Source organism: Falco naumanni, chromosome 5, assembly GCF_017639655.2.
Source record: "Falco naumanni isolate bFalNau1 chromosome 5, bFalNau1.pat, whole genome shotgun sequence".
Lineage (NCBI taxonomy): Eukaryota > Metazoa > Chordata > Aves > Falconiformes > Falconidae > Falco > Falco naumanni.
The window spans coordinates 11,040,052-11,064,247 of NC_054058.1; the positions used below are offsets into that span (position 1 = coordinate 11,040,052).

Here is a 24,196-nt window from a genome sequence, read left to right on the forward strand (position 1 = left end):
TTTTGTTGTTGTTGTATTTCAACGGGGGCAGTAAGTGCGTCGGCACCGAGTTTGGGGGGAAGCGGCGTTGCTCTGCCTCCAGGGCAAAAGCAGCGCGGCTGAGCACACCTGACCCACCGGTCCCAGGTTCCCGGACTGGCTGGAGAAACAGGGGCTTTTTATTCTTTTTTAAAATGTTTTCCTCATTACCTGAGTCTTTGGTTTTCCCACTCCCTAAAGTCACTCGTTAACTTTGCATGCGTGAGCCTTCCCGCTTTGTGTTTTCTCCCAACAGGCTTCCCTGGAAAGCGACGGGTGTCAGGAGCCATCCTGGCTACACGTGGCGGGGCTGTGCCTCTGCAGCAGCACACCTTGCAGACCCCAGATTGCGCCTGAGATTGTCAAATAAATGTAAATGAATTTAACACTTGGATTTGGAAGAAATTGAGCCGGATGCAGATGGAATACTCTGTAGGTTTGTATTAAAAATCTGAATCCACAGCTGCCGTTCCCAGGCATCCTGCCTCTCCTAGGTACGCAGGTAAGTATCCAGAGGAGCCCTCCCTGTAGTAAGGTTTTCTGTGGTTGCTGTGCTGAGCTGTGGACTGAAAAGGCACGGCATATCAGTTCCCAGTAAAGGAAGTACTGTTCCTGTTTGCCAGCTTGACTGTAGTGATAGGGGCACACAGTCTGTATAGAGAGACATCCCCCACATGGGAGAGGAGAACAGAGCCTGGCAGAAAAAAAGGCATACATAAAGGGAAAGAAGAAAGGGGGAGGACAACTAGATACAAGACAACGTGTTTGGGAGTAGCAGGGAAAAGGAAAACACAGATGATTACTGTGATCATAAATAAAAGGGGCAAATTCAGAAGTTTTGGGGTTTTCATTCCTGGACAAAATAAACAGAGTAGGTTGCTTTGTTCTCCACTGCTCTGGTTTTATTATTTGTGGCATAGATGCCTGGATTTGCTTAAAGGAGTACAGGATTTATGTGAGAATGCACTTTACCGTGGTATAGATCTTTGCTCACAAAGAATGCAAAGTGAGCAAAGAATTATGCTAGACAGGTGACTGAGGAAGGCATTACCTATATTATATTTTCTGTCTCCTTAAACTGATATCCAGTGTCATCTTTTTGCTCAGTCTTTTTTTCCTAATAATTTCCTGAGGCTTGCAGGTGTGTATCCTTCAGGACGTACTCTGAAGAGTTCAGCAGAAGAGAGGAGGGAGCTTTACCCAACCACCGGAGAAACCCTGTAGCCTGCACCCAGGCAGTCCTCAACCCTGCTTTCCCTGTATAACCCATGTGGGGTCTCCCAGGCAGGAAGACTCCCCCTCATAAGCAGTACACTGACAGCTGTACCCAGGCAGTGACAAAATCATACTTGTGCTTACTACTGCTTTCTGGTTCAATTAATGCTTTCATTCATTTGTGTGGATCATAGTGGATCAGCTTCTGCAGCTGAGATTCCTATTCCACATCACTGCATTTACAGTCAATGAAGAGGAATGGGATGTTATAAATTCCCACAAGCCAAGATACTGGGGAAATCAGCTCTGGATCATGTCTGTCTTGGGTTGGTGCTTAAACCTCTGGGACATTACATGAATAGGCAATGCCTCTTCCTGCTGCATTTTGTAAGATCCTAGCAGCTGGCAGCCGGCTGGAGCTGGGCATCCTGACTGGAAGACAGCATTTCTGTCATCCAGAAAAGGACAACATTGTCTAAGAAGGGCTTAACCTTCACCCCTCTCCTTGGCGCCTCCAATAGATGCAGGGGCAGTTTTCTACTTGGTTTTGTGATTCATATCCTTGGGTACCTTGCTTTCCTTGACCATTGCACAGAGTGTGAGTGCCTAACTTTTCTTAATGCCTTACATAAGGTGAAGTAGTGCTTGAAGTCATGATGTGCAGCTCTCAGTATCACAGTATTTATATCCTTCTCTAGGCCAAGCTCTCCTTCCCTAACTTGGTGGGAACTGGACTCCTAACTTCTATGTGTACCCATGCAAACTTACTGCAATGCCATTAAGGTAATTCTGCCAGTGGTATGGAGGGACTGTCAATGAAGAATAAGTGTGCTACAGAATTGCTGAGGCTGGCTGGCACTTCTGGAGATCATCTAGCCCACCCCCTGGCTCAGAGTGGGGTCAGCTGGAGCAGCCTGCACAGGACTGTGTCGCGTTGGGCTTTTAATATCTCCATGGATGGAGACTCTGCAGTCTCTCTGGGCAAGCATTTTGCCACCCTCCTGGTAAAAGAAAGAACATGTTTAGAACATCTGCACATCACACTCAACGGTGTGAGCAAGAGAGGTCCTGTCCCATGCTGGGAATACTCCTCCTTTAGGAAAGTGAGCTACAGTGAGTCAATGCTTTTTGGCCAGTGGATCCCTCAGCACAGGGATCCTCTCCCAGCAAGTCAAGAGCCAGCATTAGTGGGAAGCAGGTCAGAGAACAGCACAGAGGTGTCCCAGGTGGATTGGGCTTTATTGCTGCCTATCTCTGCCCACCAAATGCTAGGCTGCACCAACTGAGTATGCAGAGTGTTTCTTTCCCTCCAAGGAAACACTCATACTGTGAAGAGGCCTGGCAGCGCCAAGAGCAGGGTCCTGTACCCTGATGATCTCCTGCTTCCTGCAGTGCCCTGAACTATCTCAGCACACCACGACCTTGGCAGGCTAAAAGGCAGTTTGGACACCAACCTCCCACTCAGACATCCTCCTTGTAAACGTCCCGTCCAGCTGAAGTCCTGTGTTGTCCCATCCTCGCTGCTCCATAGCAGACATTATTCTGCGTTGAACTTCCACTATATGCAAAGCACGTGGTTGTAAATGTAAAGAGCCAGGCAGACAGCTGGACAGAACCTGGCAGTTTTAGTAACTCTTAGTTAAGCTGCTGACATGTCAGAAATACTGCTGAAGAAGAGGGTCTGAGGGTCTTATTAAAATTAACTGAAATCATCTGCTTGAGCCTTCACTCCTTGGAAAACCAAATAACTTCCCTGGGCCTGTTCAAAGCTATACCTTCTTCCAAGCAGATGCAAACCAGTGTGTGTGGCAAGAAAAACCTTTTCCAGGAATGGAAAGAAACAGAACACTGAGCTTGGAAACTGAACCAAAGTAAGTTTATACAAGCAACAAGAAAAACACCCATCCCCAATGAGTCAGGTCCTGGCTGTTCCCTTCATTTCCTCCGAGGCTTACTGTGAAAATCCAGCAGTAACGGTCCTTCTGAAATTCAGTCATCTCCTTTCCCGTACCTTATTTACAGCATGCTCTCAGCAGTTAGCAGAGTCTCAGCATCCAAGCACTCAGGTTGCCCAAGGTCTCTCTCTAGCATGCTGGGAGAAGTGCAGACCCTCCCAGACCTCAGCTCAGCTTTGGTACCACAGATACCGTGCTCTTCTTGGATTTGTAGGTGCTAGCGCCTTGCTGAGCTACAGCAGATGCTGGAGTAAAAGAGGAAAAAATGTCAGATCTGCACAGTTCACTCACGGTTTTTGTTTATATCTTGAGCACAGTCTTACTGTTGACAGGGATTATATATTCCTATAACGATCCCTTTGGATTCAGTTTGGTAGGGCAGAAAGGGTGCAGTGGAATACTAAGCTGTTTCAGGGTGCAAACCATCTCTCAGAGACAGGGGTTTGAGCCTCCCCGGTTCAGATTAAGGTGTATCTCGTGCTCTGAGTTGCCCACATGACAGCAGCTAGGAAGGAGCAGTATTTTTAGCTTTTGTTTCTTTGTTTACTTATAGTAGTTCTTCATTTGTGGAAGTGAGCTTGGGCCTGGCCTGTCTTAATCTGAAAATCTGCTTCAGTGACAGTCATGGTTGCAGTTACAATGGTGAACTCCTACTGTTGTCTGACAGAGCCATCATTTATCCCAGGTGTTCAAGAGATTATGGGCTTCACGTAGACAAGTACTGATTTCTGGTATTTTGCCTGAAATTTGTTCTAGCATATGTCCAGCAACAAGTGCCTGTGGCAAAGGATTAGGAAAATGCATAACTGGGAAAGTCCTTCAGGTGATATGGCTAGAGATGCTTTCCTATGTGAAACTAGTTATAAACCTGTATTGCTGACATAATCTGAATTAGTAACAGTAGCTCTGAGAAAAAAACCCATATTGTCAGAGTGTGTAAACCTGAGAAGAGCAGTCACAGACTGAAATGGGCTTTCTCCATTTTGTTCTCACATGCTTTCTCTCCTGGGAATCCCAACTAGCCTGCAGCCAAAAAGTGACCTAGACACAACACTGTGTTTGCACTTATATAATAAAACCAGAATAAAACCAGAGCACAATCATCCACTTAAATTATATATCTTTATAATCCTTATTCAACCTTATCCATTTTTTTCATACAAAAAGCAGTAAGGACTCTTTGTCCAAATGGATACCTATATATGTGCCACGCAGTGATAGTTTTATGTCAGGATGAACTATGTACCAGTTACCATGAAGGTCTACATTGGCAGGATGGATTAAGAAGGAATGGCCCATTTAGTGTGTTGTACAAAATTCTTCCGAAATAATAGCAGTGGTCTTGCCTGATATGCAAACTGGGCCAGTGTCTTAAACGAGCTGCTTGCTAAACCCCACTTTCTTACAGGTGCTGCCAGGAAAATTTAAACAAATCAACAAGACTTCAGACTGACAGTCAGAGACAAAGGCTGCTGCTGTTAGAGGCATGAGGGCAAGGGCTTGTCTGGAGAATCCCTGCCTGACAGCTGTGTAAGGTGGCAAAAGCATATTTTTACTTGCACAGATCTATTTAGCCTGACATTGCTCAACAGTTCACTTGATTATCAGCCACTGCTTGTTCTAAAATGCAAGAAGGTGGTTCATACTTTGTGGACGTGGGCCTGGCAGAGGCCGCTGGGCTTTCCCAGTTATAATCACAGCTGCAGCTCTTTCAGTGCAATCCGGACTGGCGTCAAGGAAAATGACTGCTGGTGCCCAGGCTTCAGAAAGGTGCGGGCTTCACACGTGAAAATGCTGGTTTCCTTGACCTTTCCTGGTTTTGCTTGAATTGGAGCTAGGAATGGCCAGTTTCCAATAGCAAAAGCAGGCAAAATAGCCTCAGATATTAAGCATCCTTTCATTCAAGGTTAATAAAATATAAACTTCTTGCACAAGCAAGAAGGTCTTTTGAGTAATATTTGGGGGAAACAAGGAGCTACAACTAAATGGGGTATATTCTCTGAAGCAGTTGCCCAGCCTTTAATGATACTGTGGTCAAAGCAACCTGTTTCCTGCTCACCAATAATATTTGACAACTCAGTGACTGTATTTTCAGTGAAATAATAGTAAGCTTTTACATTTTAAGGAAGATTTTCCTCAGCCAAAATTGCAAAATTTACATTTGATATACCTAATAAGACATCACCCTCTTCCTGTTGAACATTCAGCTTTTCAAGTCTTATTCCCGCCTGATTAATATATGGAGATCTATATGGAAGTGTCCTGGCAGCTATAACATGAGCTTGAGATACACTTTTTTTCCAAAATGTAGATCTTGAACTAGTGCAGGGAAAAGATGGTTTCTGACCAAGAACAGCAATGAGGGCATTCCTTGGTACTTTGCACTGAATGTCAGTATAGGTGTCTTTCACTGAGTAGGACTATTGCTTTAATTTGTGGCCTGTCTTCCACACACATCAGGAGGTCCATGGACTACCTGAAGAGGATCCATGAAAGGTAACTAAGAAATACAAGGCAATATGTGTAATCAAGGAACCTAAAAACAAAAACGGGTTAAAAAACGGTGCTACATATTAAGATCCTTCCAAAAGGAGAAAAACACATGGAGATAAAAACATTTGTATTGAGGAATTATCAGTAGACAAAGAGAAATATAGGAAGGCTTTTAATGGGTTTTGCCTCTACTCCATCATCAAAAGTGGTAATTGATGGTAATCCAGAATACACAACATTGGTCTATCCAGAAATACCACAAACAAATTTTGAAAAATACTAATGAAAGCTGGTTATGCAAACATTTCAGGGCAGCTGTTCTTTTACAGGAATTGACGTAAGCGATTTCTAGCTCAGTGACAATTTTAAGGAAATCTTTGGGCTTACGCTTTTTCTCCACTGAGATGCTACATGCTTAACTCCAGTTATTGCTTGTTCCTGGCTGGTGCCTTGAAATCCTCTGCTGCAGCTCCCAGGGAGCCTTTAGGAAGCAGCTCTTGGTTTGCTGCAGCACTCTCAGGTTTTGTGTTTGTGATTCTGAATGCTGCAAGAGGAACACAAAACCTGTTTTTTTGACCCAGATCCTCTGGTGATCTCAGATAGATACATACAGCCTTCAAAGATCTGCGAGAACACCTGAGAACATTGTGGGCTGCAGTGCAGGGGAGTAGCAGCTTCCTGAGGATGTTGTAAAGTCTGGTCCAGGCAGTGAGGCTGCTGCGATGCCTCTGCAGCTGTCTGAGTGGGATGCAGTTCTTAAGAGTCCCATCTTGAGTATTGCCTCCCCTGAACAGGAGACTAATTTGCTCACAGCTTTGCTCTTACATGCTCTTCTGGGGCTCCATCTAGAGCTCAGGCTACATGACTAATTCATACCCTTGATATTTTAAAGGTACTGTTTCTTCTTTTTACTCCTGCAGTGCTCTTGATCCTATGGCTGTTGAAGAATCAGATTCTCCCTGCGGACTGGCAGGATGCATGGCCTGTGAACTTGGCCTTTTGGAATGGTGGAAGTCAGTGGAGATCAGCATCAGCAGACAGGCAAACGGGAATTTGCCAGTGTTGTGTCCAACTGTCCTTCCTGCACGGTGGCAGCAGAGGGGCAGGGAGGGCAGGTGCACAGAAAATAACTGTTTGAATTAGAAGCCCCTAAAACCTTGTGCAAACCTGAACCAGAGTCCTAATCTTATGTCTTGGTGCAGTAAATTCTTTTCCAGTCCACTCCATACATGCATCTTTCATATACACATGCAGATAATTGCTGGACTGGAGTCTCTTAACAGCCTTGTCCTTTACCTTGGCCTCACACACCGATATTTCCACCCCTTCTTTAGAAGCGAAAAGGCCTAAATAGAGAGGATTGGTGACATAGCTATTCTCTCCTTTTCTCTTCCCCCAGCATCCTTTGAGAAGCCCAGAAGGCGGCTACTGGGACTCTTAAAATACTTGCATTCCATTTGCGAAGGAAAGAACTAAAGCAGAGTCTTCCTCTGCACTTTTCTCATATGTATGGGTGTTCACACCAATAACTTAAGTTAGGAGTGTGTGTATGACACTCAAAGCCTTCTGTAGAAAGGATGCTGACAACAAATAAATCAATTCACTGCCAGAATAACTAGAAAACTTCATTTGTCCTTTCTGTGCTCTTCAGATTCAGGTAGGCCAGTTATCCTGTGGTCATTTCTTCAGGCTTTCTGCTCAACTGTGAGCTTCAATAATAAATTACTGTAAGGAACAGGTAGAATATGGACAAAGCCACACCACAACAGGCAAATTCTAGTCCAGAACTGCTCAAACAGTGAACTGAAGTTAGGACCTCAGGAAAATTGAGCATGGAGAGCAAAAATGAAAGGAGAAGCATGCTGCCTTCGAGGGGCTTGCCAAATAGTCCTCTGGTTAAACCTGAAAGGGAGGATCTTGCTGTGTAGGAGCTGGATACAGAAAGCACTGCACACAGGTGTGCAGGTTTTTACCCATGCAGGCAGCTGCAGCACCTTAGCGTGTGCAGCACAGGTGGGAAGATGACATTCAGAAGCTTTCGTCCGTGCTCAAATCAGCAGTGCTGCCTCTGCCCGAGCCCCATCCTGCCCATCCCTGCTCACTTGGAAACCACTGTGCTAGGAAGCTACTTCTTCCTAGCTGAGATCCTCATACGATAATGTCCATCTAGGTGTTGTTGCTTGTGGTATTAGGTCAGCAGTAATGACTCAGATCTGCCCTTCACTTTCCTTCCTCTTGTTGGCCAGACACAAAATCCAGCCCACAAGCAAATTAATCTGTCCCATGCCCCAGTAAAGGTGATTCCCTGTTAATTAACAAATCGCATACAAAAGTCCCTGGCTTATATTAAGATACTCTTGAATGGCTGTGAAATCAAACATTTAAAAGCCCGGAAATTCAGAATTCTCCCTGCAACCTGGATGTAGGGTTTGGGGGTTTGTTTTGGCTTTTTTTGGCGGATGTAATTGCACATAACAGTGTGACTTTAAATGAGATAAACGTAGTAATTTTTCATCAGCTTAGTTTTTGCAGAGGAGGACAAAGAATGCTGAAATGTGCCTTCCTCCACGTTCAGTGTCTGCATGAGAGGAGTCCTTGCATGAGGTGGAGCTCGCCAAGGCTGTATGTGTAATAACGTAGTGCCCCCTGTTGGGAAGCTGCTCCTGGCTCTGCCTCCTGGCTGCGTCCAGGTGAGAGAACATCAACACAAACACCATACTGTTACACGTGCTCCTGTACACCCGTGAAGTCTGTACAGTGTCACACCAGCAAGTTTAAAAATCAACTTGCCTTTTCTTCCCTCGGGTATTTTTTGCTAGGCTCGAGCAAGCAGTTGCCCTAACAACATACTATTAAGGCTTTCTGTGAGAGTGTTCCAGAAAGATCTACTGTTTGACTACAGTTTCAGCTTTTAAAAAGTAAAATCTTTGTGATTTTTAACCACAGAAGGAGACGAGAGCCCCTCGCTCAGCTCAAGGCACACAAGCCAAGCTGGCTGTCATCAGCAGGGAGATGTGTGGGGCTGCAGACTGGCTGCTTACTCCAGGTCTGCAGATGGTGGAGATCAGCTTGAGCCCAGAGAAACACTCCCTAGTCTTTGCCTCGACAGAGAGGGATTGCTGGGCACAGGAAGCAAATCCTACTGCTTGGGATACCCTCTCCTGTAGTGCAACAGTTATTTCTCCCATTCCTAACAGCAACAGGAAAACCCCCTCTCCTCTGGGTTTTGCCTGATCCCTATTCCTCCCCTACCCTGCAGAAGCAGGGCCAAGGTTGGCCCTTTATCTTCCACCCCACCCTGCCATCCTCAACATCCAGTCCTAACCCTACGTCAGTGAACCCTCACCCTCCTCCAAAAATTGCAATGTTAACGCTATGGTTCTCCAAAACACCTGCACCGTGTTGGCCCAGGATAACATAACCTGACAGAGTCTACCTGGAGAGTGCAGCCCTGGTCACAGACATCTTCTGTGGGTTTGGTCCCAAACCCTTGTTGTAACCCAGCTCCCACGTAGTTTCAGATCCTTAACAACAGTGACCTTGTTAGGCCTTGAAAATACATGTTCTTTTCTGGTCCATGGCAACGCAAGACCAAAACCCAGCTAGGCCACCCACGGTGGCTTTCCTGATGGCCCTCAACTTAACATGAATCTTATGATGGCCCACAGATTTAATAACAGGAAAGAGAGCACGTGTTCCTGAAATCACCTCTGCAATGTTGGCCTGTTTTGTACCAGGAGAAGATTCCCCATGCCCCTCACTCACGGAAAATGAAACCTTTCCCATATGATGGGTTGTAAAGATCGATGTGAGCTTGCTGAGAAATATGACCATCCACACAGGGGTGGGGAACGCGTATTGTTTGTCTGGAGCTATGATGCTATTGTTGGAAGGGCATACTGAAGCAGGATTGTTTTGTATGAGCAAAGGCACATTTTTCGTGAAGTAAGCTTTTGTCTGTAACACACAAAAAGGGCCTTTTCTGTGATTCACACTGTGTGATATTTTTAGTTTTCTTTGCATTTAATTAAGAGTGGCACAAGAATAATGCTGCAAGTAAAACATAAAAGCAGAATGACTCTATAAGAAGAGTAGGTTTTCTACCTTAGAAAAAAACTTTGCTACATTCCCTTGGAGGCTTAGACTGTCAACTGGCTGAGGTAGGAACCACATCCTTGTCCTGTGCTCACAGTGCATTTGTCACAGTGAGAGTTTCTTTTGTCTCTTCTGAAATTTTCACATCTCCCGGGACAAGTAAGTTGCAGTCCCCAAAACATCTGAAAGAATAAAGAAACAAAGATCAAAGAGTTGTTTAAAGGTTAGCTTGTTACAACTGTAAGTTGGTGGATATGAGATCTAGAAGTTTGATTTCTGTCAAGGGACAGAAGGTGAGGGAAACAAACCCTGTAAGGTCTTGTGTAGTCTAGGATCTGAAGTACTTCCAGGCTGCAGCTAACAGTGACTAATGAAGTGCAAATAATGATTCATAACTCTAGAATATGTTGCACCATGCTTCACAAAAAAACCAAGCATAAAGTTACCTTCTTTCTTTGTTGGGCAGGTGCTTCAGGTGCCCAAGTTAACTACCAACACAGCACCCAGATAGCTCTCAATACCCCAAAGATACCGTTTGCTGTCCTGCTGACTCTACTCACCCTGCTCCTTTTTTTACCTCTTCTCTTTCTCTCTCACCGCTTCAAGGTTCCCCCTTCTGTAGACCTCCTCCTCCTTCATTAGTGATTCTCACAAAACCAACAGGACCTCCCAGGCTCCATCATCTTACTAGGGTACTCATGTCTGACTGTTACCCTGCTGCACTGGAGCATTGTCAGATTGTTCTCTATAGTGTTTGGGGTTGTTTCTCATATTCCCTGCAAGACTCCCAACAGTGTCTTGGATATCTTTGCCTTTATTCCATCTGTGGTGCAGGAGTGAATGCCTGCCTTGCAGGACTCACAGTGACCATGCTGCATTCAGGTGTTGATTTCTTGCTGAGGTGGGTTCATTGATGCTGAGGAAGGGATGAATCCTGGCTCCAGCTCTTCCTACAAGGAGCACACAGGTCACACTACTCTCTGATGTGAACCAGCTGATGCTGGGTCAGGTCAGAATTCCCATCAAAATCCTTTCTGAAGTCACAGCACTTAAGGATTTTCTCTCCCACCTGGGCTCTCTGTTGGTGAGTGTAAAGGTCAAAGTGTGTCCATTTTCATATGAATTTTTAGATGATGTGCCTCCTTATTTTCAGCTGGGGCAATGTCATCATCAGCTGGAATAGAGGGGGAGAAAAACTCAGCAGAGATGATTATTCCTCCAAACACCACATGAAGAACAGCATTTATAAGAGTCAAATCCGTGAACCAGTTCTTCAGATGAAGAGTTTCTTGGTTGACAACTTGCAGCCTGGAATTCATGGTTTCTCATCTTCCATCTGCCACCAGTTCTCTTACAGCCTTCATCATTATAGCTCTGTTTTATATAGTGCCTCTCACCAACAGGTGCATGCCACAGTCATACAAGTGGAGAGGACCAAGATGGTGAAGATGGTGGTGGGTGAAGAGATTTGCACAAAGCAGCCCATCAGGCCAGAAGCAGATAAAAAGCAGACCTAAGAACTGGACACATACTTCCAGAGTCCTTGACCAGTGTGCTTGCCTCTTTCTAGGCTGGTATATTCATCATAAAACAACGATAAATCCTACTCTACAGTCTGTTTTCCGAAGACATGATGTCCTCAGTAGATAGTATCTGCACATGACTTTGAACACTCAAAATTATCTTTCAGTGCTAATGAAATAAGCTACCTGTGATATGTCGAGGCAGCTTATCCAGTGTGTAGATACGCTACCCCTGAAGTTCAGAGGTACCAGAGCTGACTCTGAGAACGCCTGTCTTATCCTCCTAGAGTTTATAAGTAGGAATATGCCTAGATTGTTTCAGGGCCAGCTTGTGTCTGGAAGCACATGGTGAAGAGCCCAAGCTAATGTGCCCTGATGGAGTCAGACATTTCAAGGAACAACTGCAGAGGCACCTGGATGACTCCCCACAGAGTCAGATCAGACCCAGCAAGGCTTATAAGCTGTGGATCAGCATCATCACTGCTGACCCTGCGCTGGTCCTGAGGCTGGAGCCTTGTGTATAACCTGCATCATACTCCCCAAAATTTCCATCTCCCAGAGGATCTTTTATCTTGTGCACCCAGCAGATGTGGGCTACCTATGTTTTCATGCAGCGCTGTGCCTGAACTCACAAGCCATGTGGATGTCAAAGCACTGGTGAGACAAGTGTCTCACCAAATCACCCAAATCACTATAACCCAGTCATGAAGTTCTACCAAGCCTGTTTAGACATTCCAGTGTCACTGCAGCATACTTCCAAGCAGAGGAAATCATTTGGCAGTGTCAGGGTAGTTTACATTTCTCTGCATGGGATGATCTGAGGAACACCTCTTAGTATTGTCCAGGGACTGCCAGCAAACTGCTCAGCCAGCACATAGCCCTAACCAGCTGTGCCATTAGCATTAGCTGGTTGGCTGGCCAAGCTTATTGGAGTTATTGGTAGTAGGACCATTTTGGGGTGAAAGGCTGGACTGAATGCAGCATCTGATCAGATGATTAACATTAGACACCCATGCAGCATCTCAAGAAAACCTCCCTAGCTTTAGGTAATGTAGTAATGTCCTTTAAGTAATGTCCTTGAGGTACTGGAGTTAAGATGTCCTGATAGACTTAACATCTCCTGAGGGACTGGGAAGGTCTGCATGCCTCAGTATACTCTATATGTTGGGAGTATTCTGCTCTACAGTGGGTCCCCAAAGAACCGTATGATCTGGTTTTTTTCCAGTGCCTGAGGTATCCTATGGCCCCATAACCTCAGATGATGAGAGGTGACTGTATAATCGCGCTGTGAGATCAGCCCAGCCCACAAGCATTTCAGAAGGAATAGAAGTGCCCCAAAGAACACAGAAGTGGCCGGCGCCTCTCTGCAGGACACCACACTGCAGGTCACTGCATGGGAGCAGGAGGTAACAGGAGAATGGTAGCAGGACAGAGGTGGGATGAGGTAACTTGTACGAGAGAAATAGTGCTAAAAGATCTTGCCAGCATTTACCTGCTCAAGAATTGCGAGCTGATTTCTTTGAGAGGAAAGATCAAAGTCTGCTATCCAAATTATATTTTGAATGTAAATGCTTGCATTTGTAGTAGTAAAATTAGAGGGTTTTAAATTTTATCTTTTGAAAAGATTAGAGGGACTTTTGCTTTCCAAAAGCTGAGATATGGCATGGCAGTCCATCTCTGCTGAGAGAGCACAGTGACATTTGGTTAACTTCTTACAACTTCTGGTGAAGTGGGTTTCACAACCTCCCTAAGTAATCTATTCCAGCACTGCCTTACCCAGAGAAAGTTTTTGCAACATCTAGCCTTTTTCTTTTTTCCTTTCTTCTTTTCATTCCCGAAAATTAAGCCAATTAGATCTTATCTTTGTCCTTCCAGTAATGTAATTGCTGCCTTTCTTAATACCAACCTCTCATGCACTGCAACTGCATTACCGTGTCCTGCCCTCCTCCCAGCCTTCTCTAGACTCAACAAACCCAGTTCCCCTGCTTCCTCCCAGAGACTGTTTTCCAAACCTCTTATCGCCACAGATGTGCTCCTGTGTCCATCCTCCAGCCGGACCAGCTGGGCAGTTGCGGTTCCCCTGCCTGGTTTCAGTGGTGGCTCCTCGTGTCTCCCTGGCTGTGTGCTGCCGCCCCAAAGCCCCCAGCCCAGGCGCCCCTTCCCCAGCCCCGCTGGCCGCCCCGCGCTGGGGCTTGGCTGTGGCGCTTGCTGGGCCCAGCGATGGTGCTGCGTGGGCGCGGGGCCCTGCCGGGCCAGGTGCTGGGAGCTGGGTGCCAGGCCCCCAGGCCCTGCCGAGCGCAGGAACCGGCATGTGCAGTTCACTCCCCTCACCTCCCAGCCCTGCCAGGAAACCGGCGCCCTCCCTTCCCGGGGTTTGTCCTGAATTCACAGGTTCAGGAAAATCACCAGCTCTCTCCTCAGGTGCTCTCTGATCATAGGATCACAGAATGGTTGGGGTCAGAAGGGACCTTCAAAGATCATCTAGTTCCAAACCTCCTGGCCACGGGCAGTGACAACTTCCACGAGGTCAGGTTGCTCCAAGCCCCATCCAGCCTGGCCTGGAACGCTGCCAGGCATGGGGCATCCACAGCTCCTCTGGGCAACCTGTGCCAGTGCCTCGCCACCCTCATTATAAAAAATTTCTTCATTATGTCTGATCTAAACCTACCCTCTTTCAGTTTAAAACTGTTGCCCCTTGTCCTGTCATTATAGTGGCAAAAAGTCTCTCTCAGTCTTTCTTACAAGCCCACTTTAGATATTGAAAGGCCACAAGAAGGCCTCCCAGGAGCCTTCTCCTCTCCAGGCTGAACAACCAAAACTCTCTCAGCCTTTCTTAACGGGAGAAGTTAATTACTGATTAATTTCTGGTAAGCTGTTTGGGAAATTCTCCTAGGAGGCAGAGGTCCCCATGTTCTATGGGCTGCAAGCATTCCAGGAACTCCTAGAAAGGAAGGGCTTCCAAAAAACAGCTATAAGTCCTCTCCACCATTTAGGAGCACCAGCTTCCAGGCTCGGTTGGAGTTATCTATCCCCACATTTGGCTCTTGGACAGCCCTTGCACCAGCTACTTCGTAGACAGTGGTGGAATTCCTGGTCATGTGCAGTGTTACACAACCAAACCCTCACAGTCTAAAGACCCCAAACAGTATATAGTTAGCTCATTATTACCAATATTCCCATTAATAATGTATTAGAAAAGCGGCACATTCTGCTGTTGGTTATTTCAGCCTGAAGAAGAGAAGCTTATTAGTGCTCCCTCTTCCCAGCAGCCCTTTCCCCCCCAATCATCCTTATGTCCCTCCCACGTTCCCAACTGATTCAGTGTCCCTAAACCAAATATTTTGACCTGCTGCCTGGACAAGATATTACATAAACTGCCAAAGAACATGGATAAGGGCCAGTCTCTGCCTGCTGATCCTCCCGTGAGGGTGCCAGTAAAGCTCTCTGCGGTACCCAGCTGCTGATCTCTGGCTATAGGAGCAAGCTCGTCTTTGATTCCTCTACGTGCATGTTAAATTCGATTGAAATGAGCCACTTGGTTCCTAAGTGGCTAATGGGGGGCTGACAGTGCGATAAAATAGCCTTATTTCCTTAAGAAACTACAGAAAAAACCTCCATTAGCCTGTCAAAAATAGATCATGAAATTGACCCCCAAATCTGAAAATATGTATTTTAATAAAGATCAGACAGAGCTTTTGAGCTGCCTTCTAATTTTCAAACTTCTGCCTCATTCTGAGTATATCTAAGTGGAAAGAAAACCTAGGATGAGCAGACTGACACTGTATTCACAGGGAAGAGGGAGCAGGAAAACAATTTTTAATTCTCTTTTCCCACTTCAAAACCTTTTGGTTCTTGGGAGGAGGAGTGGGACAGAAGAGCTCTGCCTGCTTGCTGCAGCAGCTCTCATTGAAAGCTTTTCCTGAGAAAGCTGGAGAAGGCTGGGCAAGCAACCAAAGGCACGAGGCAGAGCTTTTGCTCCCCTTCCATCAAGGACCTGCTTCTGCAGGGTAGTTCCTGCAGAAGCTGGGGCGCATTTGAGACAGGCAATCTGGGTGAAGGCTAAGGCTGGTTTTTGTCTGCCCGCATCTCAACAGTTGCTGTATGGGTGTCTCCATCTGAGTTATGGTCTGGGCTTCCTTCAGTCACTGGAGAGAAACGGACACTGTTAGACGGTGATTCATCAACATACTTTCAATGTCTACCTGAGAAGGAGGTGAATCATGCCCTAGAAATGCTTCTGAATATTTGAATAAGGGGCTTTTCTTCTTTTGTTTGATGATTTATTCTCTGTTTGTTAAATGCAAAATATCTTGCTTTTAAGTAATATTTTTTAATTCTTTTCATTTTTAATACAGAGTTAATCTTTGCTGAAGATGGGGATGTGCTGATAAGATATCTTTCTGTGAGAGCTGATGTTTCAAAAAATCAGCAGTTTCACTCCTGTGATTCTGTAGTTTGTCTTCTGGAAGGGATGTGCGGAACAGAAATGATGAAGTATTAAGACGAAAGAAGACAGAAGCCCAGAGGCAAAAAGGATGAGCAAGTCAGAATCTGAAACAATGTAGTCAGGAAACACAGATGATGCGGTTTCTGTTAAAAGCCGGTTTGTTCAATTAGAGGGGATGGGAATTTGTGTATGCATAGCTGCAGGTTCATTAACTGTAGGAATCACAGTGTATATACAAAAAGGCAGATTAATTTCTTGGATAGACTATCCGATATCATATTCATATATTGGATATTATACTATATAGGCATATACTCTTATAGATTTTATGTGTGTGTATGCAAGTGTGTGTGTACGTACTGTTGTAGGCTCCAAATCTATGTGCATAAGATGACAGAGGAGCTTGTCAGAGAAGGGTTTATGTATGGAAGGTGGGAAGTGGTGGAATAAATAATTTTTTTATTACACCCAATGATCCAACCAGGACTGTGGTTGTTAAGTTGCATTTCTAACCCTTCAGTATAGCTAAGAAAGCCTTGAAGATGGGACCTAGCTTCAGAAATGGTCCCCTAATGTAAAGATATCTGTCTGTGAAAGTTAAGGATGATTTTTTTCAGTTGTGTCAGTTTTTCTTCTAGACCCCTTCTGCACCAGAGCAGCACATGCAACAGGAGATTGGCAGCCACTGCATTTTGAAATAAGCTTGTAGGGTTGATGTGCTATTGCTCCTGCCCCTCTGAAGGTGTCAAGAGCTTGGTGTTGCATTGTCTGTCTTCTTGCTTGCTTGCTTCTTGCTTATTCAGTCAGCATAGGATCATGCAAGGAGCAATGTGGGAAGTGGTTTAACTTGGAGGAACATAGGCCTGAACTCCAATTCATGTTCCTGTGTAAACATGGTTGTCTCCCAGCCATAGGTCAGGTTTGGAAGTTCTTCATCACATACATTTTATTCTCTGTACTGTATCTGCTTCCTCTCCCACTGAGCCCTTGTCAAGAGCTACTGATGAGCTGCATTCATTGTTCTTTTTTATATGTATTTTTATGATAGCTATATTTTAAAGTATATATTGTATAGAATGTGGCTGTATAAAATGTGTTTATAATAAACTTTACTGGTGAAAAGGGTTATAGACTGAGGTATAAAGGGCATTTCGTTGGGTAGAAGACAGAACTTCATTTACAATGGATAAATGCATTGTTGTTGCTCAAACTAAGCAGCATGCAAGCTATTCATGGAATGGCATTCATCTTCAATAAATATTTTACATAATACATGCAAGTTATTCTTGGTATGGCATTCATTTTTAATAAATGTTTTATGTAATGCTGACCACTTGGGACTCCCAGGAATTAAAGATTTGATAACAGTATGGTCTGTCATCTTTTCCTTGATTTTGATCTCAGTGCCATATAAGTGGTTGTAATATTTTTTTCTCAGTTCCAGACCCCCTGAAAATTTCCAGTGTATTGGTCAACTGCTGTATAGTACATGCAAGCCTATTAATAGATCTTTGCTTTTCTTTGTGACCTTTCATAGTTTCCTTAGTACTTGTTTTAACACACACACACCCCCCTACACATACACACCCCAAGTCAAAGGCTTTAAAAATTGAAAATTTGGAGTGTATTTGTGATAACTTCTATTTTGCAGGATATGGGATGCTATTTTAAAACATAATATATTTGGAGGTGCTTTCCTTGTTGCAAGTACTGATAACAAATCATCCTGGTCCCTTCACTAGTTCAAACATTAATCTTTGGGAAAAATGAGTGTCAGAAGCCTCATTATGAGGCTGTGGGGCCATTTATTGCCTGCGCTGACACTTAGCCTTTTCTGGAGGTAGGTGTGGGGCAGAGCAAGCTTTAGCCTGGAGGAGCAGAAGATATTTTGCGTACTGAGTCATGGTGTTAAATATGCTTTTTACAATTATTTACAGTGAAATTCATTGTAAGAATGAGTCATGTCATTGGTGTTTAATTTGAACTGGAGTTGTGAAATTTCAAACGACTATGCAGGAGATGGGTTGCTGTGATGACGTGTATCATCCAGGGCTCTGTATTTCTTCTAGGCAAAGCATGTCCCTGTGGTTACACCTTTTCCTGTATTTCTTCTTGCTTGCTGTATTACACATACAGTAGAAAACCTGTATGTGTAATAATTTGAAAATTGTAAAGGCTTTTAAAAATTCTTGAATAAAGATATTAATTTACAAAGAAATGCCTCCATGTAAATATACATATCTGATTATAATACATATTACTATAAATGTAAATGTATAAATATGGAATTAGAAAACAATGCAATAGTCCATTCTCAAATGTTTTATCTGTGAAAGAGGAAGGAGCATTCTGAACTGAGTTTTGTGGTGGCTGGTTTTACAGTAGTATTATGTGCAACATTTCTCATTTATATTGTGGGGCAGGGGCGGGAACACTTTCTTCTGTTTTTAATTTTGTGTCTTAATGATACGGATAATTCACTGTGGTTTCTTTTGTATTTTTCTCAATTGACTGTACCTAATGCAGTCAAGTAATGAAATATGTGTATTATGGTGGGTTGAGACTTTTGCAGTGTGAAATGGATCATCCGTATTTAAACTCTGAACTCTAGATTTGATAAAAATCTTCTTAGATCAGGTGTTACCCACAATGATAATAATAATATGTAACATACAAAGCTGAGCTTTCACTCCTTCAACTATTGACTTTGTAATTATGAAACTTTTAAAATACTTGTTTTTAAGGGTTTTCTGCTTTCAGAAGAAGTCTACAAGCTGTTTGTCTGCAAAGGAAAATGTGATATTTACAGCTGAAATGGAAGTTTATGTGCAAGGGCATCTTTTCCCTGTATTTGTTTATTATTTGGTTTAGGTAGCATTGCTTTATCTAAATGTTGTACATGATTTATTAATGAATGTTAACTACTCAGTAATCCTAGTAGAGGTAGTATTGGCAGAGGAATTTAGACACAGTTCTTCAGCTCAGAATATAGTTTTATAAAGAGTACACATTGGATCCCTTTTAAATTAAACAACTTCTAATCCTATGGAGCTTCCTAGCCAGTTTTCTTCCCTTTTTATTTAATTCTTTTGGGTTGTTTTGGGGTTTTTTTGCCCCTTGCTGCTTGTCAACCCTGAATATAATTCTGAGATCAAGAAAGCCAGTATTTGCACAGCTTTTTTATTTCCTGTGGCTGTGTCCACAGTTTCAGAGACTGGACTTTGCTGGTGCAAAACCTCAAACCTACCTCCTGCATAGTCTTTTGAAGTTTCACACGCTGTCTGGAAAACAAACCCAAATGTACTATGCAAACGAAGATGATTTATGGTTGGATTCAATGATCTTAAAGGTCTTTTCCAACCTAAATGATTCTATGATTTTGATTCTATGCTGGTTGGGGGGTGGGGGGGTGGGGGGGTGGGGTGGGGGGGGTGGGGGGGGTGGGGTGGGGGGGAGGTTCCCCCCTTTGCTTTTAAAAATGCTCTCCACCCCAGTTCTGCTTTGGCAATCTAAACCTGGTAGAATGTTAAATTTTCTCTGCCAGGTACCGGATGATGTTCCAGCTTTTGACCTGTGCAATACTGGAGAAGGCCACACGAGGGATATTGCAGCAAGGTCGCTGAGACTTCATCAGAAAGCTGTGTGGTACTGGTGGCCGACACTGGGTCTGCAAGAGTCTAGGCAAAAGTCCATATGCAACTCTACCTAACCCATTAGACTTCAACTTTGTTTTAAGAGGGCTTCATTAGGTCTCCTGTAATGACTCCAGAACACTCAGGAAAAGCTACAGAATGAGCCCACATAGTCATTAGAAGCCACGAAATACCTGTGTGAGTCAAAAAACCCTACCCAAGGAAGAGAAAATTCTTCATCTACAGTTTCTGAACGACTTCACATGAATGTGGGAGGTCAGTTGTTTGACCTTGGTGATCCCTGAGAAAAGTCACGGGTCTCTGCAGTTTCTCTTAGACTAAGAAGATAGGTGCTGCAGCTGATAGGAGGGCCTGTGCTGGAAGATGACAGTCTGTTGGAAAATATGGTGAGCAGCATGCTGCGCACATACCGGCACAGCAAGGAAAAAGGCTAGCTGCCACATATTTCTGGCACCAGCCAATTTTTTTATTTTTTTTTTTTTTTGGAAGAACAGATACAGCCTTAGGCTAGTAAGGTATGTTTTAAGTGTGACTCCTAACCATGACTTTGTTTAAATCAAATTTCTTTTCAAATTTTTCAAATTTTAAAGCTTTATTTCAAATTGATAGGATACATGAAGAGTTAAAACTAAACAGGGTTTTACTAGACTCAGTGCATTCCCTAGGAAAACTTGCAGGATTCAGCCAGTCTGCTTTCTCCTGCAGGTAAATGAATTGATGGATCCTCCTCTGTGGCTTTAACAGCACCTGAACCTTTCAGAGGCCCTCCATGGAGGTGAATGAACATACTCAATTTCTTTCCTCTGGTCTGAAAGTAATTCTGAGCTTTGTCAATCAGTCAGTTATCCTGGTTCTTGGAACCATTTTGCTCTCCTTTCTTTTTAGTACGTGCAACAGGGGGGCTGTGGCTCCAGGTTACAAATTCTTCTGTGGTTTAAGAGGTTCCTTTTTCCAGTTTCATCCTTCTCCTCATATCCCTCTGCCACATACCACAGCTGAGTGCCCTCTTAGTTACAGGTACTCAATGGCCGGTGTAACTGCCCTGTTGTAAAAGTTCTTTGTTGAAGAAGTTGGGGAAGGAATGGATGCTGATGTGCTGTTGCTTGGAGGTAGGAAGGATTGGTTGGGGTTAGGTAAGGACAGAACCGCTTGCTGCCAGAGCGATTGCACCATAGAGTTCCACCTTCAGAAATGTCGGCGTATGAAACAAAAAGATGCCTCATGTTTTCCCTTTTAATCCCTTTTTATGCGTGATAATAAATCACCTAAACACCAGGTGATCACCTTGGATGCCTTTCGCATTGGTGCCTGCAATCAATCCAGACCCCAAACAATTGCCCTGCCACTTTTCTGCTTTGTCTTTGCTCTGGTTTCCCCCACGTACCTGTGACCGCTCTCTTAGCACATTTCCCTGCTGGTTCTGCCCAGCCAAGCCTCGCAGCAGCCAGTCCCCTGGCAAACAGTAGCATTCCTGCTACGCCTGTGCTTCCTGCAAGACTACCCTCCCAAGAGGCAGGCTACATTTCTAAAGAGATAACATGTCAATATTCCTCATAATTTTCTCATTATCTTCCTGAGAAACTTTTTTCTTGACAGCAGATGAAATCAGTGATCTTTGCATATCCTTTTTTTCTGCAGCAAATGCTGTAGGAGGTCAGGTGTTTTGCTGAACCATCATTGCTGTGGCATTTCTTCTTTGGCCGACAACTTTATGTATTATTTTGGCTGGAGTCTAGGCAGAAGTCGCTACGGTTGCATGAAATGGTGGTGAAACACTAGAAGAGGTTGCCCAGAGAGGTGGTGGATGCCCCATCCCTGGAAACATTCAAGGTCAGGTTGAAGGAGGCTCTGAGCAACCTGATCTGGTGGAAGGTGTCCTTGCTTATTGCAGCAGGGTTGGACTAGATGGTCTTTAAAGGTCCCTTCCAGCCCAAACCATTCCATGATTCTAAAAATCCTTTCTGTACTTGTGTCTTTGGATGGAGCAAAGTCATCATCTGTGGATATCCCCATCATTCCTGCCCACAGCAGCAATTGCTCAGGCACCCTATATGAGGAGCATGTCATATACCCTCGTAAGGATTTTAATTGACTAAGCAGATTTTTTGTTTCTGAATAAAACTCTATATTGTTAATTATACTTCCCATCTTTAAATTATGCTTCAGAACTACTGTCTTTTGGTAGTGGTCAGTATTTACCATGTGTCTCAGGCATATTATTTGACCACTATATGATGTGTCAGCAAAGGCCGGGTAACTGGAATTTAAATGCTTTTTTTCTGTTGTGGATTTTGATGTAGTACAACTAAATAGTACAGAATTAGCATCTTTGTCCACAGAGCCCAGCTCTGGACACATGCTTAGGTTCATGTCGCGACGGAGGGAAGACACAGTCACTCGATATGAGTGATCAGCAGACTTCATTTATTGTACCTTACAGTCACCTTTTATGCCTTGTTATAATTAGCTCATACATATCACAAAAGTTAAGTTCGTTATTGGTTAGTTGCCTAAATACCAAGCCCGCCCCTAGTTTCTCTTCTGTAGTTATCTGTTCCCACCTGCAACATGCTTTTCCCACCGAAATTTTCCTGTTATTGTGTAACAAGAACAGCCAAAGACGGTGTATTTTTGCTTTACTTCAGATAAGCTGAGAGCGATGTGCATTTTTGTCCAGCCAGCTGGACTATGTTTATGTGAACTTTTTCAGCTAGCCAGTCATCCACAGGTTCAGGCAGCTTTTTATTTTTCCCTCAGCATTTTGCAGTGAAATATCTTCCCTCCTTTTTTATTTCAGTCTCTGCCTCTTTATTAATTAATAGCTTCTTAATTAAGCTTCTTGTATTTGTAACAAATTTATCCTAAACTGTGTTTTCCCCTGGGAAATTACCAGTGCAGCACCCTCTCCCATCGCTCTCTTTCCTCTTTCTCGTTCTCTTTTCCATGCCCCTGGGATCTCCCATCCTACTGCAGCTCTGGCTGCTCTCCCCCCTGTCTCCTTAGCCAGGTCTGTGCAAGAGGAGGCACTTGGTCCTCCTGCTTCAGACAGTCTTCCTTGCTGGGGAAAGGAGGCTGCAGGGGACAGATGTCCAGACATGGGACCTTCCTTTCCCTAATTAAGTTCCCACTGCTAGGTGCTGGAGGATGTACCAGCTCTCTGGTTTTAACCCACTACTCTGAACACAAAGAGAAGATGCTTTTCCCACAGAAGGCAAGGTAACTCCTGGGTGATGGTCCCCTAAACACAGGAGGAAATCAGCCCTGACTCCCCTCCCCTTTGCTGGCTGTCAGAGCACAGCACTGGGGAAGGACAAAAGGAAGTAGGGGAGAGCATCCCAGCAGCAAAAGCCTCAGGGAAGGAGACAGCGAAAACCAAAATCTATCTATGTTACATCAAACACCTTGTGCCAAGAAAAACTTTCAGGTCAGGGCAACAACACGTGAGACAAAGCCAAGCTGCCACAGCTCAGTGAGGACTCTACCTTGTTTACCCAACCTGTAAGTGTGGACTAGACGGAGGAAGGGAGCAGGAAGGGAGGCTGAAGCAGTCGGGGTTACCCTGAGTCCCAGAGCACAAACGTGAAACCACTGCTTTGCAAAGTGGAGCATGTGCCACTTGTTTTTTGTGCTGCAGCACTTAGAGCATTTCCAAGCAAAACACACATTGCTTTCATACGCCAGCAGATCATCTCTAGAGCATTTTCTAAACACATTTTGCACATTTCTCATTAACTGCTCACAGGTGGTGTCCAGACTACTAAAATGGCAAACTTTGATCTCTGCAGGACTTGACATTTAACTGCACAGGCTGGCAAAACTACAAGCAGATAAGCAAGCTACAAAGAACCCTCACTACTACACGTACCAGAGGACCTGTTTAGGCTCTCTGCATTCAGCCTCCCTTGATCCACTACTGATAAAGACGCAGCTAAACCAGGCACAATGCCATTTTGTTTCTGTGGCACAGAGTTGTGAAGTTCTTTAGGCCTTGTTTCTTGCATAAGGAGTAAGACAGGTGGCTGTAGAGAAGTTTAATGCTGCTGGGCATTTAAAGCAATCATTCACGATTGCGGTTTCCTGTTTGGTACCAGTGATGATTAACGAGTCCAAGCCTCTCCTCCCCTTCCCTCAAACAGTTTTTGCCTCTCATACTGACACAGCTGTTTGTGTGTCTGCAGAGTGGATTGAATCAGGAACTAATCCGGCTAAAAATAACCAAAGCTAGACTGGTGGACTATTACTCTTCAGCCACTGAAACTTTCCAATCTGTATCATAAAGCAGTTGCACACACGGTTGCACTGGCACAGTGAGCAGAGCACCGGAGTAAACGACCCCAAGGACACACAGAGGAGGGGGTGAGGGACACTCATGCTGCTTTTGACAGAGAAGCAAGTGGAACCATAACTTCAGTGGGATAGTACAAACCTGGCAGCTCCACTCCTCAGTGGTACTTAGCAAGAGATGAGCACTGATACCAGCTGTGTAATGTACATTTGGAAAAGAAAAGATTCATAAGCCTGTCCTCCTCTGGAAATATTTGTGTGCAAAAAAAGGTACATTTCTGTTTAATGCCTTTGTTCTGCTTTCTCTTAACTCGCTGCTCCCCCAGGGTTGCTGTTTCACACTGCAGATTGCACGGTGGCAATACCAACTTAAGGAACTGCTGAGCTCTTCGGATGTTTGTTACCACCAGCCCCAGACTGCAATTTTCCCTCACTTGTGCCAACCCTGCTGTTTGTGGAGCTGTGCTGAGCGCTGGCAGGGAAGCAATCCAAGTTAAAAATAACCCAGAGGGT

At 44.4% G+C, this 24,196-nt stretch overlaps 1 long non-coding RNA gene across 2 annotated transcripts; it reads left to right on the forward strand.

The window, feature by feature from the left end:
• The first annotated feature begins 61 nt into the window (after positions 1–61).
• LOC121089482 lies at positions 62–17,911 on the forward strand. Of its 2 annotated transcripts, none has more exons than XR_005828223.1 (3): positions 62–8,371; positions 12,525–12,719; positions 15,655–17,911. It is a non-coding gene; the product is annotated as an uncharacterized LOC121089482 (long non-coding RNA). The 2 variants fall into 2 exon arrangements; XR_005828222.1 differs by having other exon boundaries at positions 62–520.
• Positions 17,912–24,196: the final 6,285 nt, after the last annotated feature.